Consider the following 25,198-nt stretch of genomic DNA (forward strand, 5'->3'; position numbering starts at 1 on the left):
CCCTCAGTCCATACCAGGCAGGCTTTAGGAAAGGGGTATCGACTGTGGACCAGGTCTTCAGATTGAACCTGGTCTACTGGAAGACAGTGAGGTTCGAGGGTGGCAGTTTGTACACGATATTCGTGGACCTACGAGCCGCCTTCGACCTCGTGCCCAGGGGGAAACTTTGGGACATTCTGGCAGGGATGGGCGTACCACCAGACATCTTACTGACCCTACAGAGGCTGCACCACAACAATTATGCCCAGGTAAGGTGTGGGAGGTCGGGGGAGTTGACTGAGAGATTCCCCGTGGGCAGGGGGGTAAGACAGGGTTGTGTGCTGGCGCCGACCCTGTTTTGCCTCTTTGTCAACGGGGTAGTCGCTCATCTGAACGCCACTGACCACACAGATGTCCCTAAACTAAATGGCAACAGTGTGCCCGCAATAATGTTTGCGGACGACACGCTGTTGGTATCCAAAACTCCCATGGGCATTCAAAGGATACTCGATGCCTTTGTGGCCTTCTGCCAGGATAGAGGACTGGAAATCAATGCCATGAAAACCAAATACATGGTATTGAATCCAAGCCCAAAACAACGCCCGAATCCACTCCTGGGAGCAACACGGCTGGAAAGAGTAGCCACGTTTGAATATCTCGGCGTGACACTCAATGAAAATATGACCTGGGGGACCCATCAAACCAGAGCCAACCTTAAATTAGTGCAAATTTCTGGGGGTATTTCCCGGATGATGACCGGCTCGACTTATCGTCCATTGGGGGCCCTAATTCAGATATACAAAGCACAAGCCAGGGGGGCGATCTTGTACGGGGCTGAATTGTGGGGCCATACTCCATGTCGGAATCTGTCAGCCACGGAAAACAGATTCGTAAGGCAAATTACCGCACTTCCTCCCAGTACCCCACTTCTCCCCCTGAGGCTTGATTTAGGGCTACGGCCTCTCGCCGACGAGATAAGTCTAAGACCCATAGCCTTCTGGCGCAGGCTTTGGAGCAGTGACGATCTCGCCGACTATAGGGCGGAACTGGCCGAAATATTGAAACACCCCAAGGCGCTCAGTATCCCCTGGATCCAAAATATCCAGTCAGTTTGCACAGATCTGGGGCTCCCCGAATTATGGACCAAACCTGCAGATACAGCACCCGGAATCTCTAAGAGATCCCTGGCGAATCTGTATCACGAACATAAAAGGGAAAGGGCTTTAGCTACCCAGACAGAGGGGTCCCTTTCCTCTAAATTCCTGCAAAATAAGGACCTTTACGCATTTGAAAAGGCTTTTGATCCCATATATCCCGTTCTCACTAGAAAGTTATTTCTCCAGTGGAGATACGGGACACTGCCTTTGCGCTCCTTTTCTAGTACCTGGACGCAGGTCCCTTCTACTAAGTACTGTCCCCTTTGCGTTGACAAGGAGGAAAATGATCTGCATGTGATTTTTTTCTGCCCAGCATACGCGGCAGCCAGAAAGTACTGGCTGCTGCCTTTGATCAAGAACTTGGGTGGCAGGGAATATATGCCTATGTACAGGATTTTAAAAAGTGATGTTTCCGGCCCAATTGTCTTTGCTCTTGCCAAATTTTTTACAAATGTGTGGTATACACGTAATCGTATTTTAAAAAATGCTGGGTAGATTGATGAACTGTTTTACTTTTAACATGTGGATCTTAAATCATGCACTGATGTTTTATTATATCTGACACAATCATGTGATTTTTAATTTATGTGTATCTTTTATGACCAAATGGTCGAAATAAAGATTGAAAATGAAATGAGTATCTTTTTTTTAATTTAGAGACTAAAAACGAAAGAGGTTTCAGTGCTTTTAGCTTGCGCCAGCTGTACACATGTTTGTTTTTTATTATTTTTTATATTAACACAGTAACAAACGCCCTATGAAAACAATTTTAAAAAAATGCTAAGTTTTGAGTGTAATTTAACCAATAGGTTTTGCTTTTATTTAACGCTATAAATTTTGTTTGTGTGTAGCTGCAAACATGTAGTTAAAGGCATTCTTTAGTGGTTGATTTGTAACTAAAGAATTGTGGGTATTTTTCTTACAAAATCTCTTGATACTGTATATGTATTGTGTTACTTTGCATAACACAGAGCATATAATTTAAATGTTAATAGTATTTTAGTTACAGCTGCTTTCCCTCTTTTTAATTTGTAAGACGAGCAATGCATGCGTTTTCATTAGGCGGCAGATTCACATAGCATGTTTTTTGTTTACCCTGCATAACATAAATGAGACAAACTGTAGAAATAAGGGTAGGATGTTGTTAAAGGCCCAAACTTGCAACTTACAAGTTTGGCAAACATGTTTTATTGTTTAGTTGTACTTAGTACACTTTTATTGCGGAAGAAACACTTAATATTTATATACACATAATGGCTAAATATTAACTTAGGTGGAGCTACGCTTACATTTCTGTTGTGTGTAGTAGGCAATACGTAGCTATTGTCACCCTTTTAGTGCTTATGAATGGTTTAAGCAGAAGGTGTCCTTTGAAAAAGATATGTGTATTAAAGATTTGTAGCGTGAACCCTCAGCATACAGACAAGGCACCCTAAATCTGCCTTATTGTTGCGTACAATTTAGTCAGCACTGCCATATATTTTGGTGAGTTTTTTGCCAAGTAATTTTAGTTGTCTTGCATTTAGATTTATGTGTACAATTTACGCGAATGTACATTAATATATTTAGCAAAGCTACTGTTAGAGGTAAGCAATGTATTTTTGAAGGCAGGCATGTGTAGTAGTTAATGAAGGTGTGCAGTACTGCTACTGACCAGTCCCCCCACCGCATTACCAGTGTACAGTTTTTTGAGCCACATCCTTTTGGACATACGCTAGTTACGCTGTATGTACACACCATTTCTAAAGCTTACTATGCCATAAACCGAGCACAGTGCTTGTATTTGCATTCCAGTGAGCCCCTGTGCACTGTGCTACCTTGTGGTGCACACATGGGCTTATGCTGTGGAGAAATTAGGCAATAAGGTTTGTTATGTACATTTACCAGCTTACAGCATCACAAGGTGGTGATTGTGGGGGAGGTGGGGAGACGAAACATGTAATTTTGTTTGCTTTCTGTGACTTTTATTCTGTTATGTGTGCCTTTTGATCACCATTTCAAGTGCTTAATTTGTCAAAAAAGGCTTTCTGGGGCTTTTATTATGTGGCAGCTTTACACAAAATGTTTTTGAGAGTTTATCTGTTCAAAAGCTGTAGAAATAAGAGTGGGATATTGTTAAAGGGCCAAACTCGAAACATACGAGTTTGGCAAATATGTTTTTGGGTTTAGTTATACTTAGCAACCCTTTTATTGTGAACAAAGCACTTAATATTTTTATACAAATAATAAGTGATAATTAAGTTAAGTGGAGCTACGCTATAAATTGTTTTGGTGTGTCTCAGTAATTCGTAGCTCCTGCCGCCGTACTAGTGCTTGTGAATAGTTGAAGTAGAATCTGTACTTTGAAAATTATTTGGTTTGAGAGTTTTGTAGAGTGACCATTTAGCATACAGACAAGGCACTATAACATCGCCTTTTTATTAGCATGATTCAGTTACCCTGGCCACATATGTTGCTGCTCGGCAGCTATATATTTTTAGTGGCTTTGCGGATAGATTTACGTGTGCAATGTACGGGAATCTATATCATGATTTATGTGGCAAAGATACTGTTACCGGTAAGTAAAATGTGGCAGATTTATGTCGGACCTGTGGCACTTTGCGCTGCCGTTGCGTCACTTCTGTTACGCTTCAGAAAAGGGGGTGGTGATGTACAGAGTATCTGAATTAAGCAGAACACTCGTACCCAGTCAAGAGATCAGGGCTTGATCCATCACCGTTTTTTAGCTCACTGCACCATCACAGCTCAGAACCTGGCTACATGCAAATTAGTCTGTCCCTGGCCCAGTGCATCATGGGAACAGGGCAGACCAAACTACCAAGCCAATTCTTTTACTGGAAAGGAAACAAGCTTCCGGGGACCGGTTTCTGGCATTACAGCCGTCTTCGGCCCGGCTTGCTTGAATCCTGATGGGTCAGTGAGCAAGGGACTCACATCTGAGCATACCCTTCCACGCTTATGGTGGACAAAACAGTTCAGAAAAGGGGGTGGTGATGGACAGAGTATCTGAATTAAGCAGAACACTCCTACGCAGTCAACAGATCAGGGCTTGATCCATCACCGTTTTTTAGCTCACTGCACCATCCCAGCTCAGAACCTGGCTACATGCAAATTAGTCTGTCCCCGGCCCAGTGCATCATGGGAACAGGGCAGACCAAACTACCAAGCCAATTCTTTTACTGGAAAAGAAACAAGCTTCCGGGGACCGGTTTCTGGCATTACAGACGTCTTCGGCCCGACTTGCGTGAATTCAGATAGTGACGTGAGTAAGGGACTCACATCTGAGCATACCCTTCCACGCTTATGGTGGACAAAACGATTCAGAAAAGGGGGTGGTGATGGACAGAGTATCTGAATTAAGCAGAACACTCCTACCCAGTCAAAAGATCAGGGCTTGATCCATCACTGTTTTTTAGCTCACTGCACATCCCAGCTCAGAACCTGGCTACATCCAAATTAGTCTGTCCCCGGCCCAGTGCATCATGGGAACAGGGCAGACCAAACTACCAAGCCAATTCTTTTAATGGAAAGGAACCAAGCTTCCGGGGACCGGTTTCTGGCATTACAACCGTCTTCTGCCCGGCTTGCTTGAATCCTGATGGTGCAGTGAGCAAGGGACTCACATCTGAGCATACCCTTCCACGCTTATGGTGGACAAAACGATTCAGAAAAGGGGGTGGTGATGGACAGAGTATCGGAATTAAGCAGAACACTCCTACCCAGTCAACAGATCAGGGCTTGATCCATCACCGTTTTTTAGCTCACTGCACCATCGCAGCTCAGAACCTGGCTATATGCAAATTAGTCTGTCCCCGGCCCAGTGCATCATGGGAACAGGGCAGACCAAATTACCAAGCCAATTCTTTTACTGGAAAGGAAACAAGCTTCCGGGGACCGGTTTCTGGCATTACAGCCGTCTTCGGCCCAGCTTGCTTGAATCCTGATGGTGCAGTGAGCAAGGGACTCACATCTGAGCATACCCTTCCACGCTTACGGTGGACAAAACGATTCAGAAAAGGGGCTGGTGATGGAGAGAGTATCTGAATTAGGCAGAACACTCCTACCCAGTCAACAGATCAGGGCTTGATCCATCACCGTTTTTTAGCTCACTGCACCATCCCAGCTCAGAACCTGGCTACATGCATATTAGTCTGTCCCGGCCCAGTGCATCATGGGAACAGGGCAGATCAAACTACCAAGCCATTTCTTTTACTGGAAAGGAAACAAGCTTCCGGGGACCGGTTTCTGGCATTACAGCCGTCTTCGGCCCGGCTTGCTTGAAGATCCTGCTGTGGTTGATTTGCATCCCACAGATGCTGCAGACGAATAGATTACAATCTGTCTCGCTCAGCTCTTTGCCCTTAATTAGCCTGTCCTGGTTTCCTTTCTGAAGTGTAGGATTTTACACCGAAACATCACAGTATGGCAGACTCTATGTCTGCTTTTTTCCCCCAAACATATGTTTATCTATTCCATTATATTTACATAGTTTACAAACTATTTTATAAAAGCTAAGTTTTGAGCGAAATTTAACGAATGTATTCAGCTTTTATTTAACGCTACAAATGTTGTTTGTGTGGAGCTGTAAACATGTAGCTACAGCCGGTCTTTTACTGGTAAATTTGTAACAAAGGAATTGTGGGTCTTTTAATTACAAAATCTCTTCATACTGTATATTTGTTTTGTTACTTTGGTTAACACAGAGCATATAATTAAATGTTAATCGTGTTTTAGCTACAGCTGCTTTCCCACTGTTTAATTTGTAAAAGAAGAGGTGCATGTGTTTTTATTAGGCAGCAGATTCATATTGCGTGTTTTCTGTTTAGCCTGCATACCATAAATGACACAAACTGTAGAAATAGATGTGGGATATTGTTAAAGGTCCAAACTTGCAATGTACGAGTTTGGCAAACATGTTGTATGCTTTAGTTGTACTTAGTAACCTTTTATTGTGTACGAAGCACTTAATATTTATATATACATAATGACTTTTATATTTTTATATGGCTTTGCAGATAGATTTATGTGTGCATTGTATGGGAATCTATATCCTGATTTATATGGCAAAGCTACTGTTACCGGTAAGTAATGTGTTTTTAAATACAGGCATGTGCAGAAGTTAATGAAGGTGTGCAGTGGTATTACTGACCCGGTCTACCCACCATAATACCCGTGTATGGATTTTTTAGGTGCATTTTTTAGTCACGCTGAATGTACACACCCTTTCTAAAGCTGGTCATGCCACAAACAGACCATCTACAGATGCCCTCCTATAGCTTTTGAATGGTTTATGCTGAACCTGTACTTTTAAAACAATATGTGTATAAAAGATTTGCAGCACGACAGTTAGCATACAGACAAAGCACTGTAATATTGCCTTTTGTTTGTGCATAATTTAATCAACACGGCCACATATTTTGGTGCTCACCGGCCATTTAATTACAGTGGCCTTGCAGATAGATTTACGTGTGCAAAATACGGGAATCTATATCAGGTTTTATTTGGCAAAGCTACTGTTACTCGAAGTAATGTGTTTTTGAAGACAGGCATGTGCAGTAGTTATTGAAGGAGTGCAGTGCTGCTACTGACTCATCCCCACTGCCTTACTCGTGTATGGACTTTTGAGTCACATCCTTTTGGACGGACTCCCGTTACGCCATATGTACACACCTTCTCTAAACACAACGGGCCTCATTTATGAGGCTGTGCGTCACTTTTACGCCGTCGGTGCGTCACTTTTTGTGACGCACCAGTGCCGTAAAAAATGCACCTTGTTGTGCCACATTTACAAAGTGACGCATCTAGGTAGATGCGTCACTTTGTAAACCCCCACGCCATTTTATACCTGCGCCAGGTATAATGTATGCAAAAGGGACGTATTGACGCAAGGAAGGGTCGTAGAAGAGACTCAATGAAATCTATGAGATTTCACAGCGTCACTTTTAGGAGGTCGTTGCGTCAAAATCTTGCGCCTGCCTCACAGCAGGCGTAAGACTGACACACACCCTTTCACATGGGGCTTACCCCATGTGAAAGGACGCATTGCTGGAGTTGCGTCACTTTTGTGACACACTCCAGCAATGCGTCACTTTTGCGCTTACTGATACGTCAGAAATACTGACGTATCTGTAACTCCTTGCGACATGATGCGTCATACATTAAATATGACACATCAGGAATGTCGCAAGGAATGCGCACTGAGAAGTGACGTATCGCTGCTTTCACGCAGCGATGCGTCATTTCCCATAAATGAGTCCCACCCTTTCTAAAGCTCGCTATGCCACAAACACCCCACAGTGCTTGTATCTGCATTCCATTGAACCTCTGTGCTTCTTTGTGGTGCACACAGGAGCGTTTGCTGTGGAGATATAGGGCAATAGGGTTCATCATGTACATTTAGCATTCTGGGAGTTGCAGTCCTGGTTTTCATCCATCCATGTAGGGTTGTGTCGAACAGAGTGGGTAGCACTCATTTTGAGGTAGTACACAGTGCTGGAAGCCTGGTTTGTCTGTGATGTTATAGTGTTTGCATAATGACACAAGTACTGCTTGAAGGAAGACCATAAACTAATTGTGTACGGTTGCTTGTGTTTGCACACAGTAATGTTTGCTTGTGCAGATCCGTTCAAGTCTCCATGTGACTGCAGAACTGAGTGACTGTGTGAGTATGTGTGTGGGTTGTACACATGCCTTTTGGGTTGCCTACAGGTTGTGTTATCCGGATTGTGTTTTTGTCCAGCAGCATAGGGAGGTGTCCATGTGGAAATAATTCTGTTGTATGACTTTATGTGGGTTACACAAGACAGTCGGTTGTTGGGTAGAGGTTGTTCTGATCGGCGTTCTCTGTAAGCATATGGAGTTGTCCATGTGGCTGTAATGCCCTTGTAGGTCTGTTTGTGAGTTACAAAAGGCACTCTTGTGTTGGGCAAAGTTGTTTTTGTTCTTCCATACACAAATGGAGGACTCAAGGTGGCTGACATGCTGGTTCAACCGCAGGTCTGTGTGTGCATTACACAAGACTTTAAGGGATTGTATTGAGGTTGTGTGGGATGGGTGGTGTGTTCTTTCACAGGCCTATGAAGGGTGGCGGCCTGTGTGTCAGATATGTTGCCTCATGAGCGTCTGTGGAGTTTGTGTTTTGTATTCTGTGAGTTTTTGTTTAGCACTGTGGGGGTCTGTATGTGGCTGTGTTAATATTTAGCTGGTCTGAGAGAATCGTGTTGTCCTGGATGCTTCGTGTGTGCTGGAGTGTGTGGTGGATATCAGAGACATTGAGCTTCTCTGGTGTGTAATGGGATCTGTGTGGCGACCAGTGTGTGGCTACATCGATGTATGCTTCTGTGAGACTACAAGTTTCTCTAGAGGTTGTGTGTAAGGTTGGCTTGTGTGCAGCGCATTCAATGTGTATACTTGTTGATTTCTATAGCACTGCCATCTGTTGGAAGCTTCTTGGCTCTCTGTCGCTGAGATCAGGCACCTTTACTGGAACAGTTTACTTTAGTGTGGGTGAAAACCAGAGAGAAAATCAGCAGGGAGAGAGAGCCAGGGCATGAGGAACCGAAATATCTGTAAAAACAAGCATTGGCATAGACAATAGGTCTCGCCTTTGGGACCTTATAAGTGTTTAGTTATCCAGCACAATACATTAATTGTTGCATGGCTAAACACCTATAAGGTCCCAAAGGCAATACCTATTGGCTATGGCAATGCTTGTGTATTTATGTGTGTGTTGCATGCACCATGAAATGGGAGGACATGGGCTGGGGGCAGGAGTTGTTGCAGCCCATATAGCATCACATAAGGCTCTGTTTCCAGTGGATCAAGGAATTTAAAGGCCCAGTATTTTCAGATGTAGTAAAATGAAGCTCAGAACTACCAGGGTACTCAGAGTGGTATCTAATTGAGTCATACTCCTCCAGACCTCGTGGAATGAGAGCCTTAGGGGGTAATTAAGTTTGTGGGCAGATCGCCAACACCCATATTACGGTGGCAATCAGCCAGCCAAAAACCAACGCCCGCATATAAATTCCCCCGCAACATTACATGGCGGACGGGAAGACCGTCCGCCAGCTTTCCCCTGGTAGGCAATCGGGCCGCCCGATTGCCTACCGGCTGGAAAAACCCAGGAATATGGTGGCTGTGCCCTGCAGGTACCGCCATCCATGTTAGCCTCATGGTGATGGAATGCCTTCCATGGCGGCAACGCCGCAACGGAAAGGCATGCGCTCTTCAAATATGAGGGCCCGTAGCGAGCCCCCAGGGATTCTGGGGGGTGGGGGGTGCACATCGGGGGTACCTATGGTACCACCCCTGCATTTCAATGCCTGTCACGTTGTGCATTGAAACGCACAACTTGCATTTGTGGCATTGTGGCGGGCGGTGCTTTCAATGTACAACGTGGCTGGCACCGCGCGGTGCCTGTCACATTGTGCATTGAAACGCACAACTTGCATTTGTGGCATTGCAAAGGGCGGTGCTTTCAGCTCCGCCCGCCAGTGTGGCGGGCGCATCCTAATTGTTGGTGCGGGACCGCCACACGCATTGCGGGCGGTCCAGTTTCCTGGGGCTCTGCCGGGCGGGCTCCGTCCGCCATACTAATGAGCCCCTTAGTGTAATTGTTAGATACACAGATTTCAATTAGGGGTAGTTCATGGTAGCAACTCCAACCACTCGCCCTACCTTTCATATCCATGTTACTGCCATTGGTATTTCTTGCTTGGGGCAATGGAAGAGGTCCAAGTCCTTGCCCTCCTAGCAACAAATTGTAATTTGTGGTGTAGCTGTGGGTGTGACATGTGACCAATCCTGCAAAGGGAGCAGGATGTCACTTCTGGCATTGTTTTGAACTGATGTTGATGATCTGATTGAGAAGTCTATGTCACAGTGTACTTAATAAGTTTATTTCCTAAGAACAAGTGTATTGCAGAGCTTTTTCTGATCACACAGCTGGAACCAACTCCCTCCGCTGGTTAGGTCTCAAACCAACCATTCTAAATTTAGGACACTTAAAAATGGAGCTATTCAAACAATATTCTTGCTTTTGAGTATTTGGGGACTTTTTGTCTTTGCAACATTGTCAGCTTGTATCAATCAGTGTCAAGAGGCCCTTCTGTCACTGTTTGTGCTTTATAAACTTTTCAAATAAATAAAATACTCACGTGTCCCCATACGGTAGTCTGCACACCTATTCATATTAGGATTACATCTCTCGAGCATCGTCTCCTCATATTCCGGGCTGTAAAAGTGACATATAAGGGCTCCACCTACAGGGGTGTTGAGAGGAGAGGAGGGAAGAGGGGAGGGGGGGGGCGAGATGGCACAGCAGGGCAGTGGAGTGGATTGGAGTGGAGCAGAGAAGGAGACCAAAATTAGACATATGTCAGCCTCAAATGAGTGTGAGAAATGGGAAGATATAAAGGAAGTGTGACAAAGAAAGATTCCCTACAGGTTAAGGAGAAGGAAGGCTGAAAGACAACAAGAACATTTTTGAAAGTGAGATAAAGAGAGACAGAGAAAGTTACATATGAAGAAGACATTAAATATCCAGATCTATGAACTGAAAAGAAGGAATTACAAAAACAGAGTATGGCGAATAAAATAGTTATGCTTAATAAATAAATTTTTCTTCCAGCATTTTTAGGTCCTTCTGTAACATACTCTTCACCCCTCCACTTTCCTTTCACTGATGAGCCAGGATAAACTATATTGGGAGATGGGGTGGTTGATTAACATATGAAAATTGCAAAAAACACAGTTGATGGACAGAATGCAGAATAATGTCTTACATTCACCCTAGTACAAAGATCTGGGCCTAAATCCATTGTTTTTTTGCACTCCATACCACCCTAGGTCAGACAATGGCTATATGCAAATCAGCCTTGACCCTGTGCCTCATGGGAACAGTCCAGCCCGAACTACCAAGCCATGTCTTTCCTAGACCGGAATCAAGCATCCAACGACCAGTTTCTGGCTATCAGCCTTCTTCAGCCTGGATAGCTTGACTGATTAACATATAAAACACCCTTCTAAATTAGCTACAATGATCATCATCCAAAAATACATTATTTTGTTCATTAGCCATAAAAAGTTCTGGATAAAAAACATATTAACACATAATTTGTTTTCGTAGTATTAATAAAGAGCACCATAGTATGGGGTCAGAAGAAGAGATACTCCACATAAAATTGGATCAGAGCACAGTCCAGTGATAAAAACTACTAGTCATGCGACTGAGTTTAAAAATCTACTTATAGAACCTGTAGATCTAGTGTTGTAGAGGCCACCACCCGCCTCCGCAAACATATGTGCATAATAGGCAGTCAGTAATTGTCGTGGCAATCGAAATGACCCACACTGAGACGGGTAAGTGATGCTTCGATTCTTTATTGTTTTCTTGCCTTGTGCCCACATGCACGTCCGTCCCCTCTGCCCTCATCCAGTCTAGTGCCTGCCCCACTCCCTGACCAGAAGTGGTGTCCGGTCTCTGTCCCCTCCACTAGGTCCAAGTGCAGGGTTCTGGTGCCACAAGCGTCCTCTCCATCTTCGTCGATGGTCTTCACTCCTTTGAAATTAGAACTATTTCTTGTTATTCGGTACGGGCCTGCTTCCTCTGTGATCATTGGCCCTTTGACCTCCATTACTATTAGCGGATCTTTGGAGTATGGACTGTCAGACTTTCTCAGTAGCCGTTGATGCACTATCACTTAGTCTCCTTGCTTGAGGTGCCCTGTGGAGGCATGTCTCCTGTCATCCCCATAAGCTTTCACCTTTTCTTTTGCCTCCTGGTCTCTTGCAGCAATGCTGCTGTGTTCTGATGGTCTCTTCACTTCATACATAAGCCTTTAAACAGTCCCATACAATTGCAATTGATGCCGAAGCCATATTAATGTTGATATAATCCCTGAGTGCCTTACGCATCACCTCAATGTATTCCAGATTAATATGAAGATGTCTAGGGAAAGTAAAATCCCTGATTGGTGCTTGCGCATTTGATCGGAAGTGATTTTAGGACAAACTGCCACCAGTGCGTTTTCCAAGATAGAATATTTGGCTAAAATCATATCAATTCTAGAGTAGGGTTTATAGGGAGATGAAAAAAGGTATATCCTGGGACATTAGGGAGTAGCCTCCTCCAAAAATCTTCCAACTGCTGCAGATGTCGGAGCTCATGTATGGCATTTCTAGTCTTACACATTTTAGCGCGAGCAGAAACATTAGTGGTGTCAATCATCCTATCCATTATGCAATTAAAGTCGCCCATCACTGTCTTATCACCAGACCATTCCAGCAGCTCAGAGCTCACTTGGTGTATAACGTCTGGGCGATCTGTGTTGGGGCCATAAACCATACATATTGTGAGCGTATTCCGGTAGATCAAGATTAATGAAATTGTTCACCTCCCCCTAGTATCTGCAAGTGAGCAAACGACAGTAGCCTGACAGAATCTAGATTTTAACAAAGCCACCCCACGTATAGATACTGTTTGTGATGTGCACACCATGAGGTCGTATTCCAAGAGTTTAAGGAAGTCTTTGTCTGTATAAGCGATATGCTTCTCTGCCAACTCTATCATCTGAGGTTTAAAAGTAAGTAACTCTTCCATTACTAATCGTTGTTTCCCCGCTAGATTCAATCCTGCTACATTCCAACACAGACACTTAAGTTCAGACAATGTAAAAAATTCAAAATCGGGATCAGATTGTAAGTACTCAATGCAGAAAGCTCCTCTGTCAGTTGCTCTGCATAAGTAACAGTGTTTGACCTTTCAAAGCTGTGGCTTTTAGCCCTTATGGAGCAGATTTCATCTGCACTCAGGCTTTGCTTTTTTTGTATTTCAGACATACTGCATTTAAATTGATGCACATTTTGGTCTAAGTTAAAACACATGGCAGATGAAAATATGAAAATTAGGCCTAGTCAGTCTGAAATGCTTGTGCTGAATTAACGTGCTTTTTGCAGTGTAGAGAAAAACTTGTGATTTGAGTGACCTTTTTTAGTGGTGGAGAATAATCATAGAATGTGTTCTCTCTTCCCAGCTCATGTTTCCTTATAATCTATACCCCTGTCCCTGTCTTAAAAGACTTTGGCTTGTTGCATATTTTGATAAACATGTTCAGTTTATAACACCTATTTTTATAATGTGTTTGAATTAATAATGCACCAAAGACTACACATGGGGCTAAATGCTTTTTTGCATGAAAAGCTATCTAACACATTAAGCATGTTGCGGTGTGTGCTGCATTAACTGTGTGCGCTTTTAAATATTTACACTAATGTATAATAATGCTATGTTGCACACTTTTATTTTGCATGTTGTACACAAACAATGAGAAAAGCTGCTTTAAATTATTAGCTTTTGCTAGGGAAAAATAATACAAGAATATTAGTATGGAGATCGGAAAAACATAATGGGCTGATTGAAATTAATACTCTTTTGTGTTTGTTTTGTTTTTGGGCCTACAATTAAATGGCTGCCTGTGAATCCAGCAAGGTTGTGACTTGCATTAAAGAGAAGAGAGCATGCACAGCCTGTGCCAGCTTGCCACAAGACATGAAGGAGTCAAGGCCAGTGTGAACTGTACATTCTTGTAATTGTGCCAATGTACCAGTGTTAGTTAAAGTATCAAACCTGCCTACGATATGACAGGAAGGAAAATCAGACTGAAACATTTTTTCCTAGTAAATTTTGCAGAAACATATAATTGTATTACTCATTTGCGCTTCTTTTGTTAAAACTGGTATAGTCTAGAATTTAGAATGAGATCAGGATGGGGATACCTCATGCCATCGTGGCTGACTAATCAGTTACAAGCTTTGTTGACTATGAAACATTTTTGTATAGTCTGCCAAGAATTAGAGTATAAATAATTACCTCTTCAGAGGCGTGGTTGGCTTTTGGGCTCTTTTGGCTTCTAGGCTCCTTTGGCTTTGGCTTAGGTTCTGCTTCATTCATATGGGTTAGTTACGAGAATGTCGCAGGAGGAGATTTCTGCAGCCTTGCAAGGAGATTGCACTGAGGAGAGAGGGAGGTTTCTTGCTCATATTTTTTTCAGAGAGTCCTTGAACGTCATATTTTTGGCAAGGCAGATCACATTCCTCTGTGGTCTGTGAAGATGGGGCTGCTCGCTCCTAAAGACACAGACAGGCAAAGAGTGCAGCTGATTAGGCTAGAATTAGATGCCAAAATTCTACGTTTATGCTTTGACTAATTAATTAGTTTGAAAAGATTTATTTGTCTTCTGTATTTATTTCTCTTAATGGGAGATTTTTGCTAAATATTGATTAACCTTGTAAGACTCTTTTTCCTCGAAACTCTTTAAGAGTTTTGACTGACATTTGCACCACTTTTTTTTCTACATGTGATGCTTATATGCAGACTGTAATATGTTCTGTATTAATGCTATTTTTCCTGTTTTCCAAATTTTTTAACCTGATTAATATTTTACTATTGATAAAAGGGTTAAAAAAATACTCAACACCTCTCTTCATTGGTTTAAATAATAATTGCATTTTTGACTGTTCATGTTTATTTAAAGTCTCCTGAAGGAAATACATGGTAATAAGGGCGCAACACCTTTTCAGCTGTAAGTAAAGGTAGCAGGGGTTTTACATTGAGAAATTACCGCTGCATCACCCCTCCTCCCCAGGCAGCCATCCCTACCTGACCCTTCACCCGCCCCCTCCCAGTTGCTAGAAAAAGGAATCAGCCCTTTCCCTGCTGTCCCATAGTGACAGCATTGCCAAGACGTCCCCCCATTCCCCCATCCCCCGTGAACCCCAGTCCCCAACTCTGTAAGTCAATCATACCATTAGGAAAAACAACAATATGTGCTTGTGAATAAGAAAGAAAGAAAAGAGAAAAAGAGAATAAAGAAAGGAAGAGAGGAAGTCTCTTAGGAGTATCCATTATAGTATCCATTATAATGCAAAAAGTAAAAGTCTATTTCCACAAGAACATCCTCTCTTAAAGTTACTGCAATGGGCTTAAGACTATAAATACTACTTGCTAGCCGATTGCCATTTGCTCAGAGCTTGCTTGGCGTCTTGCTCATTGAGAAAAAATATTGTCTGCCATCCTTGACTACTTTTAGATGTGCAGGCTCTTGCAAGAATACCTGCGACAAGACAATCTTAAAGGGATCGATAAGTTGGCGAAGCCTCCACCGTTTGTGTATAGTCGCCTTGCATAAGTCAGATCGCATGAAAATAGTCATTGTGTCTACTTTGACAGGAGCTGGCGGAAGGGCCCTAAAATTACCCAGGAACACCAAAATTGGACGGGCTAATTTGGTTTTAGATTAATTACCCTGGAGGCTGAGATTGACAGTGGTAGTCTATGTGCTCTTTGGACTTGGGTGTCCATATCCCAATCTGCGAGGTCGGGAGGGCCTTTTGAAGGAGATTAACAATGAAAGCGTGTGGATCGCTGCCTTCTCTGCCCTCTGGAATTCCAAAAATTTGCAGGTTCTGTCGCCTCCTGCGATTTTCCAGATCTTCAATCCTGAACTGTATTCCTGACATTTGAGAGTCCTATGCTTTAACAAAATTAACTGTAGAAGTATTGGCATCTTCCAACTCCATCACTCGTTGTTGTAAGTCGGCAACTTCGGAAGAAAGTTGGGCGACCTTGGATGTAACCTCCACCAATGCTTGCTTTATTTCAGAGCTATTCATTTTAGACTGCTGATAATATTCTTGGGTTTCTGCTCTCTGAAGATTCAAAGTCGAAAGAATGCTGGAAAGAGGAGTATCTTCACCTGTTTGTGACAGATTCGGAGGTAACACCTGGGGGTGGAGAGCAGGAGAGAAGACTGAAGATGTTGAAGATGTCGATGAAGTACTACCAGGTAGAGGGTCAGGCTTCTCCAAAGGAGCCGATGAAGGTTGTCTCTGGCCACCTCCATTGCCCCCAAAATTTCCATCAGATGTTTCAATCGGGGAGGTCACAGATTGATTTGCGTTTGAAAGTCTAGAAATAATAGTTTTGACCTTTACCTTAGAAAACACCCACTTACGAAGCGGACTGATCCTAGTCCTGGGCTTAGAAGCATTGACAGTTGCATCCTTTAATCGCCTCGGTTACTTGCTGTTTTACCCCTCGTCCGCGCCATTTACCTCCTTCGAGGTTTTTAGGCATATTAACATTCATATTTTTCTTCTGAGCCTTAACCCCGTTAGGGGTATTAAATCCATTCTTTGTGGTGAATGCCGAATCCCGGACCAGGTCTCGTTGTTCTGGATCTGGCGCCGACTCTATTGGAGTCTGAGTGTTTAAATTTTGGACTGAGATATTACTGTTAGATTCTCTATGAATCACTGTGTGTTTAGTTGGACCCTCTGATTCCTGGCTGATAAGACCCCCACGACCAGCAGTTGTATCTGTGGCTGTTGCTGTATCTATACCATTAGCACGCCCAGCCATATCATACTGATTGGTACATTTATCATTCTCGAGACCGTCCGCTCCGCCTATATTTGCTCAGTCGGCTCCGTCAATCTGATCAGTTGAAAGAGTAGTAGCATCAGAGAGTTGAATATTTGTAGGAGAGCCGAGGCTGATTAGGCTGTTATTGCGATTATTACTGTCAAATGCAAGACTGACACGGCTCCTACTTCCCTGCACTGCAGTGTTTAGCACCTTGGCCATTACAAGACGTGGAATGGAATTTTCCGAGCCACATGTACAAAGTATTTCGTTTGTGTGGCCGGATTGCAGTAAATTCTAGATAGACGTCCCTATTTGTGACCCAGGCCTGGGCTGAGCCTTCACTTTAAGCCTACCACTGCTATCAGTAGCTGTTTGAGAAGTATTTACAGTGAATTGTGGCACTCCAGTTGCATAGGGAGCGGTATTGTTTACCCAGTTATTCCCGGTTATCGCAGTAGCCTTTTCCTTTTCTTTGTCTCTATACCCCACATGAAGTGCGTCACTTGGTTCCGCCTGTATGGGGATTTTGTTGTACCTTGTTTTTTACATTACGTGGTGAGCCCATTTCTTGTGCAGATTTTTTCCCTGAGAAAATAGCGGAAGCAGGTCAAACTATAAAAGCAGTTAAGGGGGGTTGAGGCGTATAAGAGAGCTGGAGGGGCCTGAAGTGGAGAACCACCAAGAGCGGAGGCTTTGAGAGACCCTTCGGTTTAAGGTCTAATTGCAACACATCCGCCGATCTTGTAGTGGAGGATGGAAAGAAAAAAAAAACAAGTGTCTGGTGTAGGTAGACTGTGGCAGAGACTTGACTGAATCCCAGTCCAGAGGAGTAGCCAAAGCAGACAAAAAGCCTTTCCTATTGCTTGAAAGTGCCCCCAAAGTCTCAACAAAGTCTCAGCAACATGTAGGAATCTAAAAAAATATCAAAGCAGAGCAGACTTTCAGTGTAAAGTGCCACAACATCCCCAAACTTGCTGCTTCCACTGCTTCTCGCTGCGAACATACCGCTCCAACAAGCAGCAGGTTCACGAAAACCACCTTGAGAATCAAAGAGTAGGCAGCCATCAACAGGGCGGAAGGAAACCACCGAAAGAGGATCCCGCGACTCCCACAGGTCCACAGCTGAGAAGTGAACAATGAGAGTAGCCGGGGAGGCAGTTGTAGAACATACAAGAACCAGCCAGGCAGCCCACCATCCCTGCGGGGCCAACCACAGACCCTGAAGCAAGAGGCGTCCAGTGGCTCGTGTCCCGCAGTTCAGACAACTCCAGCGGCTCCTGTGGCTTCGCTACAGCAGACCGACAGGTAGGCAAGTACGTGAAAATGCCAGTAAAATGGCCAGCAATGTTGGAGCAGACCTTGAAGAAAGTGCTCTGCTCCAGGTCCTTGAGTTGCCTGCCAAATAGTCAGATCATTGCCCGCGTGTTATCTGTTTTCTCTGTTAGCCGCTAGTAGAGTGACACATATTGTCTGTGGGGGGGCACAAATAGGGAGTCACTAAGGCGCTAAATGGAGGGATAGGGAGAGCAGGGAGAGCGTCTGCGCATTCGTGGCTTTACACCGCCATCTTCCTTCCACTCCACTCCCCACCGTCAGCGCATTCACGCTAACCTGAGGATAAAAGGCACAGCAATAGATCTCCTGAAATCTTTTCTGACAAATCAACAAAAAAATGTGGCATGGGCGATTTTGTTTCTGTGCAGTTTTCTCTACTGTTTGGAGTTCCACAGGGATCAGCACTTAGCCCAACACTTTTTAACCTCTTTGTTATGCCATGCCACTTACGTCAAGGTTTTACCTTGGCATTGTATGCAGATGACACCCAAATTGTGGTGTCACTGACTAACAGTGATAACAAGCAAGGTGAGGCATTCTGCTCATGTATGAGCAAGGTAAGTAACTGGCCGGATTGCAAGTGCCTGAAGCAGAATGCCTCAAAGAACGAGGTCATCATCTTCAGCAATAAACCCTCTCTCTGACACCATATTGGTGGCCTCCTGAGCTGGAATCACTACCTACACCCTCAACCAAGGTTAAGAACCTAGGAGAAATGTTAGACAGTGAACTGAAATTCAAAGTTCATAAAATTACATCTTCATCCCTTTGCTCTAAAAGGTTGATAAGAAAAATCGAAAAAAAACTGCCCCCAGAACTTTTAAAAACAGTGACCATGGTTATGGTCCTTATGAGGACTGATTAATGTAATAGCCTCTACCTCACTCTAACATCAGGCCTTATGAATAGACGCCGGATTTTGCTAAATGCTGATGCCCTTTTCATTACGCTCCGGCTCTGCCAGGAACATGGAGAGGGGGGTTGGGGTTTTACAGGACCACTACAATGCTCTGGAATAATTTGCCATTGGCTCTAAAACAGCTCCTTCCCTACTCAGCTTCAGAAAAGCCTTGGAAACCTGTCTTTTCATACAGAATCCATAAAAGCACCTTTACCCCTTTGCTTTACCCGTATTGGCTGTTTCTGTTACAAATATAAACTCTGTAACGCCAAGATGCCCCCGGGCATCATATTTACATTACATTACTGGATTTTCTTATTATTCTAATTTTAATTGTATACAGAAATCTTAGAAAATGACTAAATCACATATACATAAATGTGCTTGGTTTGAGAAATTCTGTTCATAAAGTTTAAAAGGGGGGCCAAGTCGTAGTTTACTTTTTTGGGCAAGTATTAAATGAGGGTTTAATAGGGAAATAAATATTGATGAATTCCGAATCTTTGCCTATGGTTTAAATACTGTTTTACTAAGCATATTGCTTTTCGCAATAGTTACTTATAATCAATATGGCCTATTCACAAAGGCAGTTTAACACTTGAGTAAATCTTTATGTGTAAATTTACTCTTAAGCGTAGTATCCTTACTACTTTTAACTATTGACTACTTCCAAGTCTAAAGACACTAGAACAGTGATTCTTAACCGTTTAACGACCTACGGATCCACACTGAGCCACTGTTGGAATACAGGAACTCCCATTGAATCATTGTTGGGATCCGGGGTCCCACACTGAGCCATTACTGGAAGCCAGGGACTCCTGTCTAAGCATGTTCGATAATTTCAAGCAATCAATCATGGTTTATAAAGCTACTTCACCATGAGAGTCTCAATGGTCTAAGGGGGCGTAGGGATGCTGATCCGTTTGAGCTCTGGGGTTCAGTCAAAGAGCAGGGCCTAGAGATCCTTCCTGAATTGGGTCAGCGACTGGGCTTACCTGAGGCGGAGAGGCAGGGTGTTTTAGGTCTTTGTTAAATGGTAAGTGAAGGATCTTCCTCCGGTCCGGGTCTTGGTCATGCTGATGCATTGGACTGTGGACAAGGACACTTCGGTGGATTGGAGGTGCGGAATGATAGGTGTCGGTTCAGATATGCTGGTCCTGGGTGGCGTTGTAGGCGTGTGTGGGGAGGGTAAAAATAACTCTTTTGTTGACTGGGAGCCTGTGGAGTTCTCGCAGGAACTCAGTGGTGTGGCTGCAGCAGGGGATGTTGAGGTCCAGTCTAGCTGCGGCGGATTGATCATTCTGTAGTTTCCTGAGTAGTTTCTGGATGACGCCTGCATAGAGTGTGTTGACGTAGTCAAGTCTGCTGTTCAAGTGCATGGTGACCATCTTTCTGGATTCGGTTGGGATCCATTTGTAGGTCTTTCAAAGCAGGCAAAGTGTATGGTAGCATGATGAGGAGACATCGTTGGTTTGGTAATTCATTGTGCGTGAGAAGTCGAGTGTGATGCAGAGGTTTTGTGTGTGGTCCTTGGGTGTGGGGTGTGTTCCTAGCATGGCTGGCCACCACGAGTCATCCCAAGCAGAAGGTATAGGCCCCAGGAGGAGGACTTTGGTCTTGCCCAAGTTAAGCTTGAGGCAACTCTCATCCAGGTGGCGATGGCTTTCATACCATTGTGAAAGTTGTTTCTGGCAGCTGTGGGTTCGTAGGTGAGGGAGAGGCTTGACTGGTTGTCATCAGCATAGGCACAGAGTCTGTGGCTCCTGACAATGGCTTTGTGTGTGGCCATGGAGAAATTGAAGAGGGTATGGCTGAGACAGGATCCCTGGGGCACTCTGCAGCTGATCTCTGTGGGTTCTGAGAGAAATGGTGGTAGTCTGACTTGCTGTGGTCACGGAAGCTGACGTCATGGAATCATGTGCTTAGGGTGGGTGGGAGATGGTGTCGAAGGCAGGCAAGAGATCCAGGAGGATGAGGGCTGCTGCTTCACCCCAGTCAAGGAGGAAATGGATGTCGTCTGTGGCAGCAAGGAGGTCGATCTCAGTGCTATGGTTGCTTTGAAAGCCAGATTGGGAGATGTCCTGGGTGTGGTTGGCTTTGATGAACTTGGAGAGTTGGGCATTGATGGCCTTCTCGATGACCTTGGCTGGGAAGGGGAGGAGGCAGATGGGTTTAAAGCTTTTATGGTGTGTCAGTAGAGGGTTTTTTCAATAGGGGGTTGATCTCGGTGTGTTTCCAGTTATCGGAGAAGGTGGCAATCTCAACGGAGTAGTTGATGGTGCGGGTAGTTTGGGGATGATGGAGGTGGCAACTATGTGTGATGCTGGCAGGGGACAGGGGGAGCCTTTGAGTGGATGATCTTCATGGTTTTGAGAGTATCATCTGTGGTGAGCAGGGTCCAGTGTTGTCATTGGGTGCAGTGCTTGCGGGTATGATGGGAGGTGCTTAGGTGTCAAAGCTGTCAGAGATCTGCTTGATCTTGTGTTGAAAAAAGGTGCCAAGTTTGTTGCAGAGGTCTAGGGAGGGTGGGACGTCTGTGGTCTGACTGTTGGAATTTGCAAACTCCTTGACGATGGCAAAGAGTTTTTTGCTTTTGTGGGCATTGGTGTTTATGCTGCCATGGAGGGCCATTCTCTTCGTGGTTTTGAGGAGGAGGTGGTGTGCAGTGACATACGCTTTGACGGTGGAGTGGGTTACTGGAGTTTTGTTGTTCCTCCGTCTCTTCTTGAGCCGTCTACAGGTGCATCTGGAGTAACCCATAAATAATTTGCAAACAATACAGACACAAGCTTTACTGAAACAGACATACATATAATTAAATATTTCATTCAATTCACAAAAAACGTTATCGAAAAATCTAAATTTTAATTATATTAGGAAGATTGGAGCTTTTCTAAATTAAGTTGAGGACACTCAACGTCCATGCTATATTCTGTTTGATGCACCTGCACAGCTCCCCCGAATCAATCTGAGGATACTAACCTAATTTTAGCCTCCATTTTCAAACATCCTTCACATTTAAAAATGTTCAATTGTACATTATGCTTCTTTTATTATATACACTTTATTAATCTGTTAATATTCATATTTTTTAAGCAGTCGCAGAACCCCCTGAGCAGACTTCACCGATCCCCAGGAGTCCCTAGACAACAGGATAAGCATCACTGCTCTAGAAAGTATAGATTTACATGTTTCCACCCCCAGAACTGAGGAGGGTTGAGTCTAATTTCTGAATGCAAAGCCGCTATTGGGAAGTTTTTGCATGAAGGTGAGGTCTCGCCACCAGGGGAGAGATCTCCATATGGTAAAGAACAGGGAAATTGAAAATAGTATATTAACCGTAAAACATAAAAATATGCAGCATATTAATATTAATCAATTTTATATATTTATTTTTAATTTTGAACAAAATAAAAAATGTCACTGCACTATTAATTTATTTCTGAATTACATGTTTGATTGATGTAAATATATTAACTTAAAAATATTTCTAAAAAGATATTTAAAAAACACACCCAAATTAAAATGTTTATATTTATTCATTATGTATTTAAAATGACTAAATCTTCTGTATTGTTAGTTATGTTTGAAAAAATTAAATTACAATTATGTTTAAATTAAAAACATGTACCATAAAATATTATGCCCAATTTTTATAAAACGGCATGTCTCTCCCTAAAACCCTTTTAACAAGTCTCTAAACCCATATCTACACCTTTCCTGAGTCCTCGTAATTAGTAGTAAACATTCTAGATTTTCCAGCTACTCCCCTTGTCCCTCCCACAATTACTTCTAAGTGAGTAGAAAACTTTATTGTTTGATTAATAAAAATCATTACAATGGTAAACATTTATCGATGATAATAAAAACGTGTATCGATATTACTAAAGTATTTACACAAAGTGCAAGAGACAGACATTTTATCTTGGTGCTGTGTCTTAGCTTAAGACATTTATTTAGATTTTTGATTTTTTTTTTCTCTGAGAATCTTCCTGGGAGCGTCCATTTAGTCCATTCGTATCATCACAGTGGGTTAAAAAATATGATTCGTCCATAAATAATTAGAAAAGACCTAGCCATCTATCTTTGTAAGTAAAGTATTAACTTAATCTGGACAATGCAACTTCATAACGAGCAATTATAAAATGGTAGGGGGCCATGGTTGGCCCTTCTGATTTAACATCTGCTAAGGCCACAGAGCGAGACCCTGGTCTTTGAGAATGAGTGATTAATACCACTGGTAGCGCGGGTCCATTAATATGGTGAAGTCCCTGCGTATGATTGTTTAAATTTTCCTGGGGTGCACAGGAGGGCAAGAAATGGTGCATGTGAGAAAAGGCTATGATCAATTGCTGTTTAGTGGAGCAGAGTGCTTAATCCTTCCTTTTATGGTTCGCTATTGTTTGCTTGCTGGCTCTCTCTGATTATAAATATGCTTGTTGCTCTTGTCATAAACTTGGTGAACCGGATGTTGAGCAGTGAATTGTCTGGATTCATTAAAGCAATGATAGCTTGTCGGCACGTGAGAATGCCCAGTTTATTCCATTTGCTCTTTAACATGATTTTTCGGTCGTCGAGTAATGTAGGACAGAGACATGCCGCATGCATTTCCTTGCTACTCCTACAACCCCTGCACATTACGTTGGTGTTTACGCATTGCCAGCTCGTCAGGTGGTACAAGAATGGCCATTCGCCCATTCTGAGGGCCATGAAACTTTTTTTCCACAGCACAGAGTAAGTACATGACAGGTATGGGGCCATAATCCCTGGCTTAAACTGTGATACAATTGTCTACGCTTGCTTACGTTGGGCCAACTGGGCTCTGCCTGAATGGAAGGACCAAAGGCGGACGTTCCTTTTCATGTGGATTTTGAGTGCCTGCTGCGGTTGGATTCGAGCTCCAGATTTCTTCTGAGTCCAGGACTTTTAGGGAGTCTTGTATATGATCTACCAAGTTGTCCAGCTGAGATTTCTTGCCACAAAAGGGCCTCAAGGCTTGCTTCTCTGGAGGTACGCAACTTATTACACAGCCTGATGAATGCTCCGGCCCTTACTGCTTGATGGTCTTGAAGGCCAAACTCAAGACGCATTTGGGCAGGAGATGAAGATTTTGGAATGCTCAATACTTGTTTGAATATTCTTGTTGTTGTTTTATTCACGAGGGTGTTGTCTTTTTCTTGCATGATCTCCTGGCTGTAAGTGAGACAATTGATGATTTTTGCCTTTATACCAGTTATGAGTGGGGTCAGGCTCGGCCCAGACAGTTGCCTGGCACGGGTCTTAAATGCCACATGGATTATCAAAGCTTTGGCTTCTACCTCATCTCTATGTTTAGAGAATGAGTCCTTTTTATCCATGTGGACCCCCAGATACTTATATGAGATGGCTTTATCAACACTTTTGCCTTCGTACAGCCAACCGCCACCTCAGTATTTCCTTGACCCAAAGGTGATTGCTGTTGTCTTTGTTAGGTTCATTTCCAGTTTGTTTCCAGTGGTGTAAAGGGACAATTGTTCAAGGAGTCTCTACAGGCCAACCCTGGTGTGGCTTAGCAGCACTACGTCATACGCTTACAATAGATTACTAATTCTTACCCTGGCGAGCTTTGGTGGATGAGAATTAACTTTGTCAAGTGACTCTGACAAGTCAGAGATGAAGAGATTGAAGAGAAGGGGCGCTAACGCACATCCTTCTTTAAACCCGCGTGATGTTTTGATTTTCCTTGCGCAATTATTGCTCGTAGAAGCATTGGTGGAATCCCACATTTCCTCAATTCGAGCCATAATAGACTTCGGGGTATGCGGTCAAAGGCGGCCTTAAAGTGCACGAAGCAGCCATGCATTAACAATCCTGAGGAAGCCGCATTGTCCAACAAGACAGATATTGCAAGCACATTTATTATGGTGCCTGATTTTTGCACAAATCCTGTCTGGTTAAAAGGTATTAGATGATTTTTGTTGCCCAATACTCCAGCTCTTGAAGGAGCAGTTTGGTATAGTATTTTGATTCTACGTCCAGTAGAGTGATCATCCTATCATTTTTCGGGTCTGATCTCTTCCCTCCTTTATAGATGTATGATGGCACCACGCCACGATTCTGGTAATATCAAGTTGGTCCAGCAGTGGCAAAAGAGGGGTGCCAGTTGATGGTCCCAGAATTCTGTATCTTGTTTAAACAGCACCTGTGGTAGGCCGTTTGGCCCTAGGGCTCCATTTGAGCAACCCTCAGTTATAATTTGAACTGTTTTTTCCATGATAATTCCCAAGTTTGTAAGTACATGTTGGGATGGTTCTGGGGGCTGGGCGAGGTTTTAATATTACTTTCCGGTGGCGTCCTTAGGTTTGATTCAGCTTTTTTCTTTTGTGGGTCTGCATCCATTGTGCCTAATGGATGGCAACA

General features: G+C 43.5%; 1 long non-coding RNA gene across 1 annotated transcript in view; it reads right to left on the reverse strand.

The window, feature by feature from the left end:
• The window catches only part of LOC147741909 (uncharacterized), a 79,592-nt gene that overhangs the window by 23,988 nt on the left and 30,406 nt on the right, over window positions 1–25,198 (reverse strand). Inside the window, exon 3 of the long non-coding RNA XR_015299442.1 lies at window positions 10,295–10,399. This is a non-coding gene — a long non-coding RNA (uncharacterized LOC147741909). The remainder of the gene's footprint in view (window positions 1–10,294; window positions 10,400–25,198) is intronic.

The sequence above is a fragment of the Lissotriton vulgaris genome, chromosome 1_1, assembly GCF_964263255.1.
Source record: "Lissotriton vulgaris chromosome 1_1, aLisVul1.2, whole genome shotgun sequence".
Classification (NCBI taxonomy): Eukaryota; Metazoa; Chordata; class Amphibia; order Caudata; family Salamandridae; genus Lissotriton; species Lissotriton vulgaris.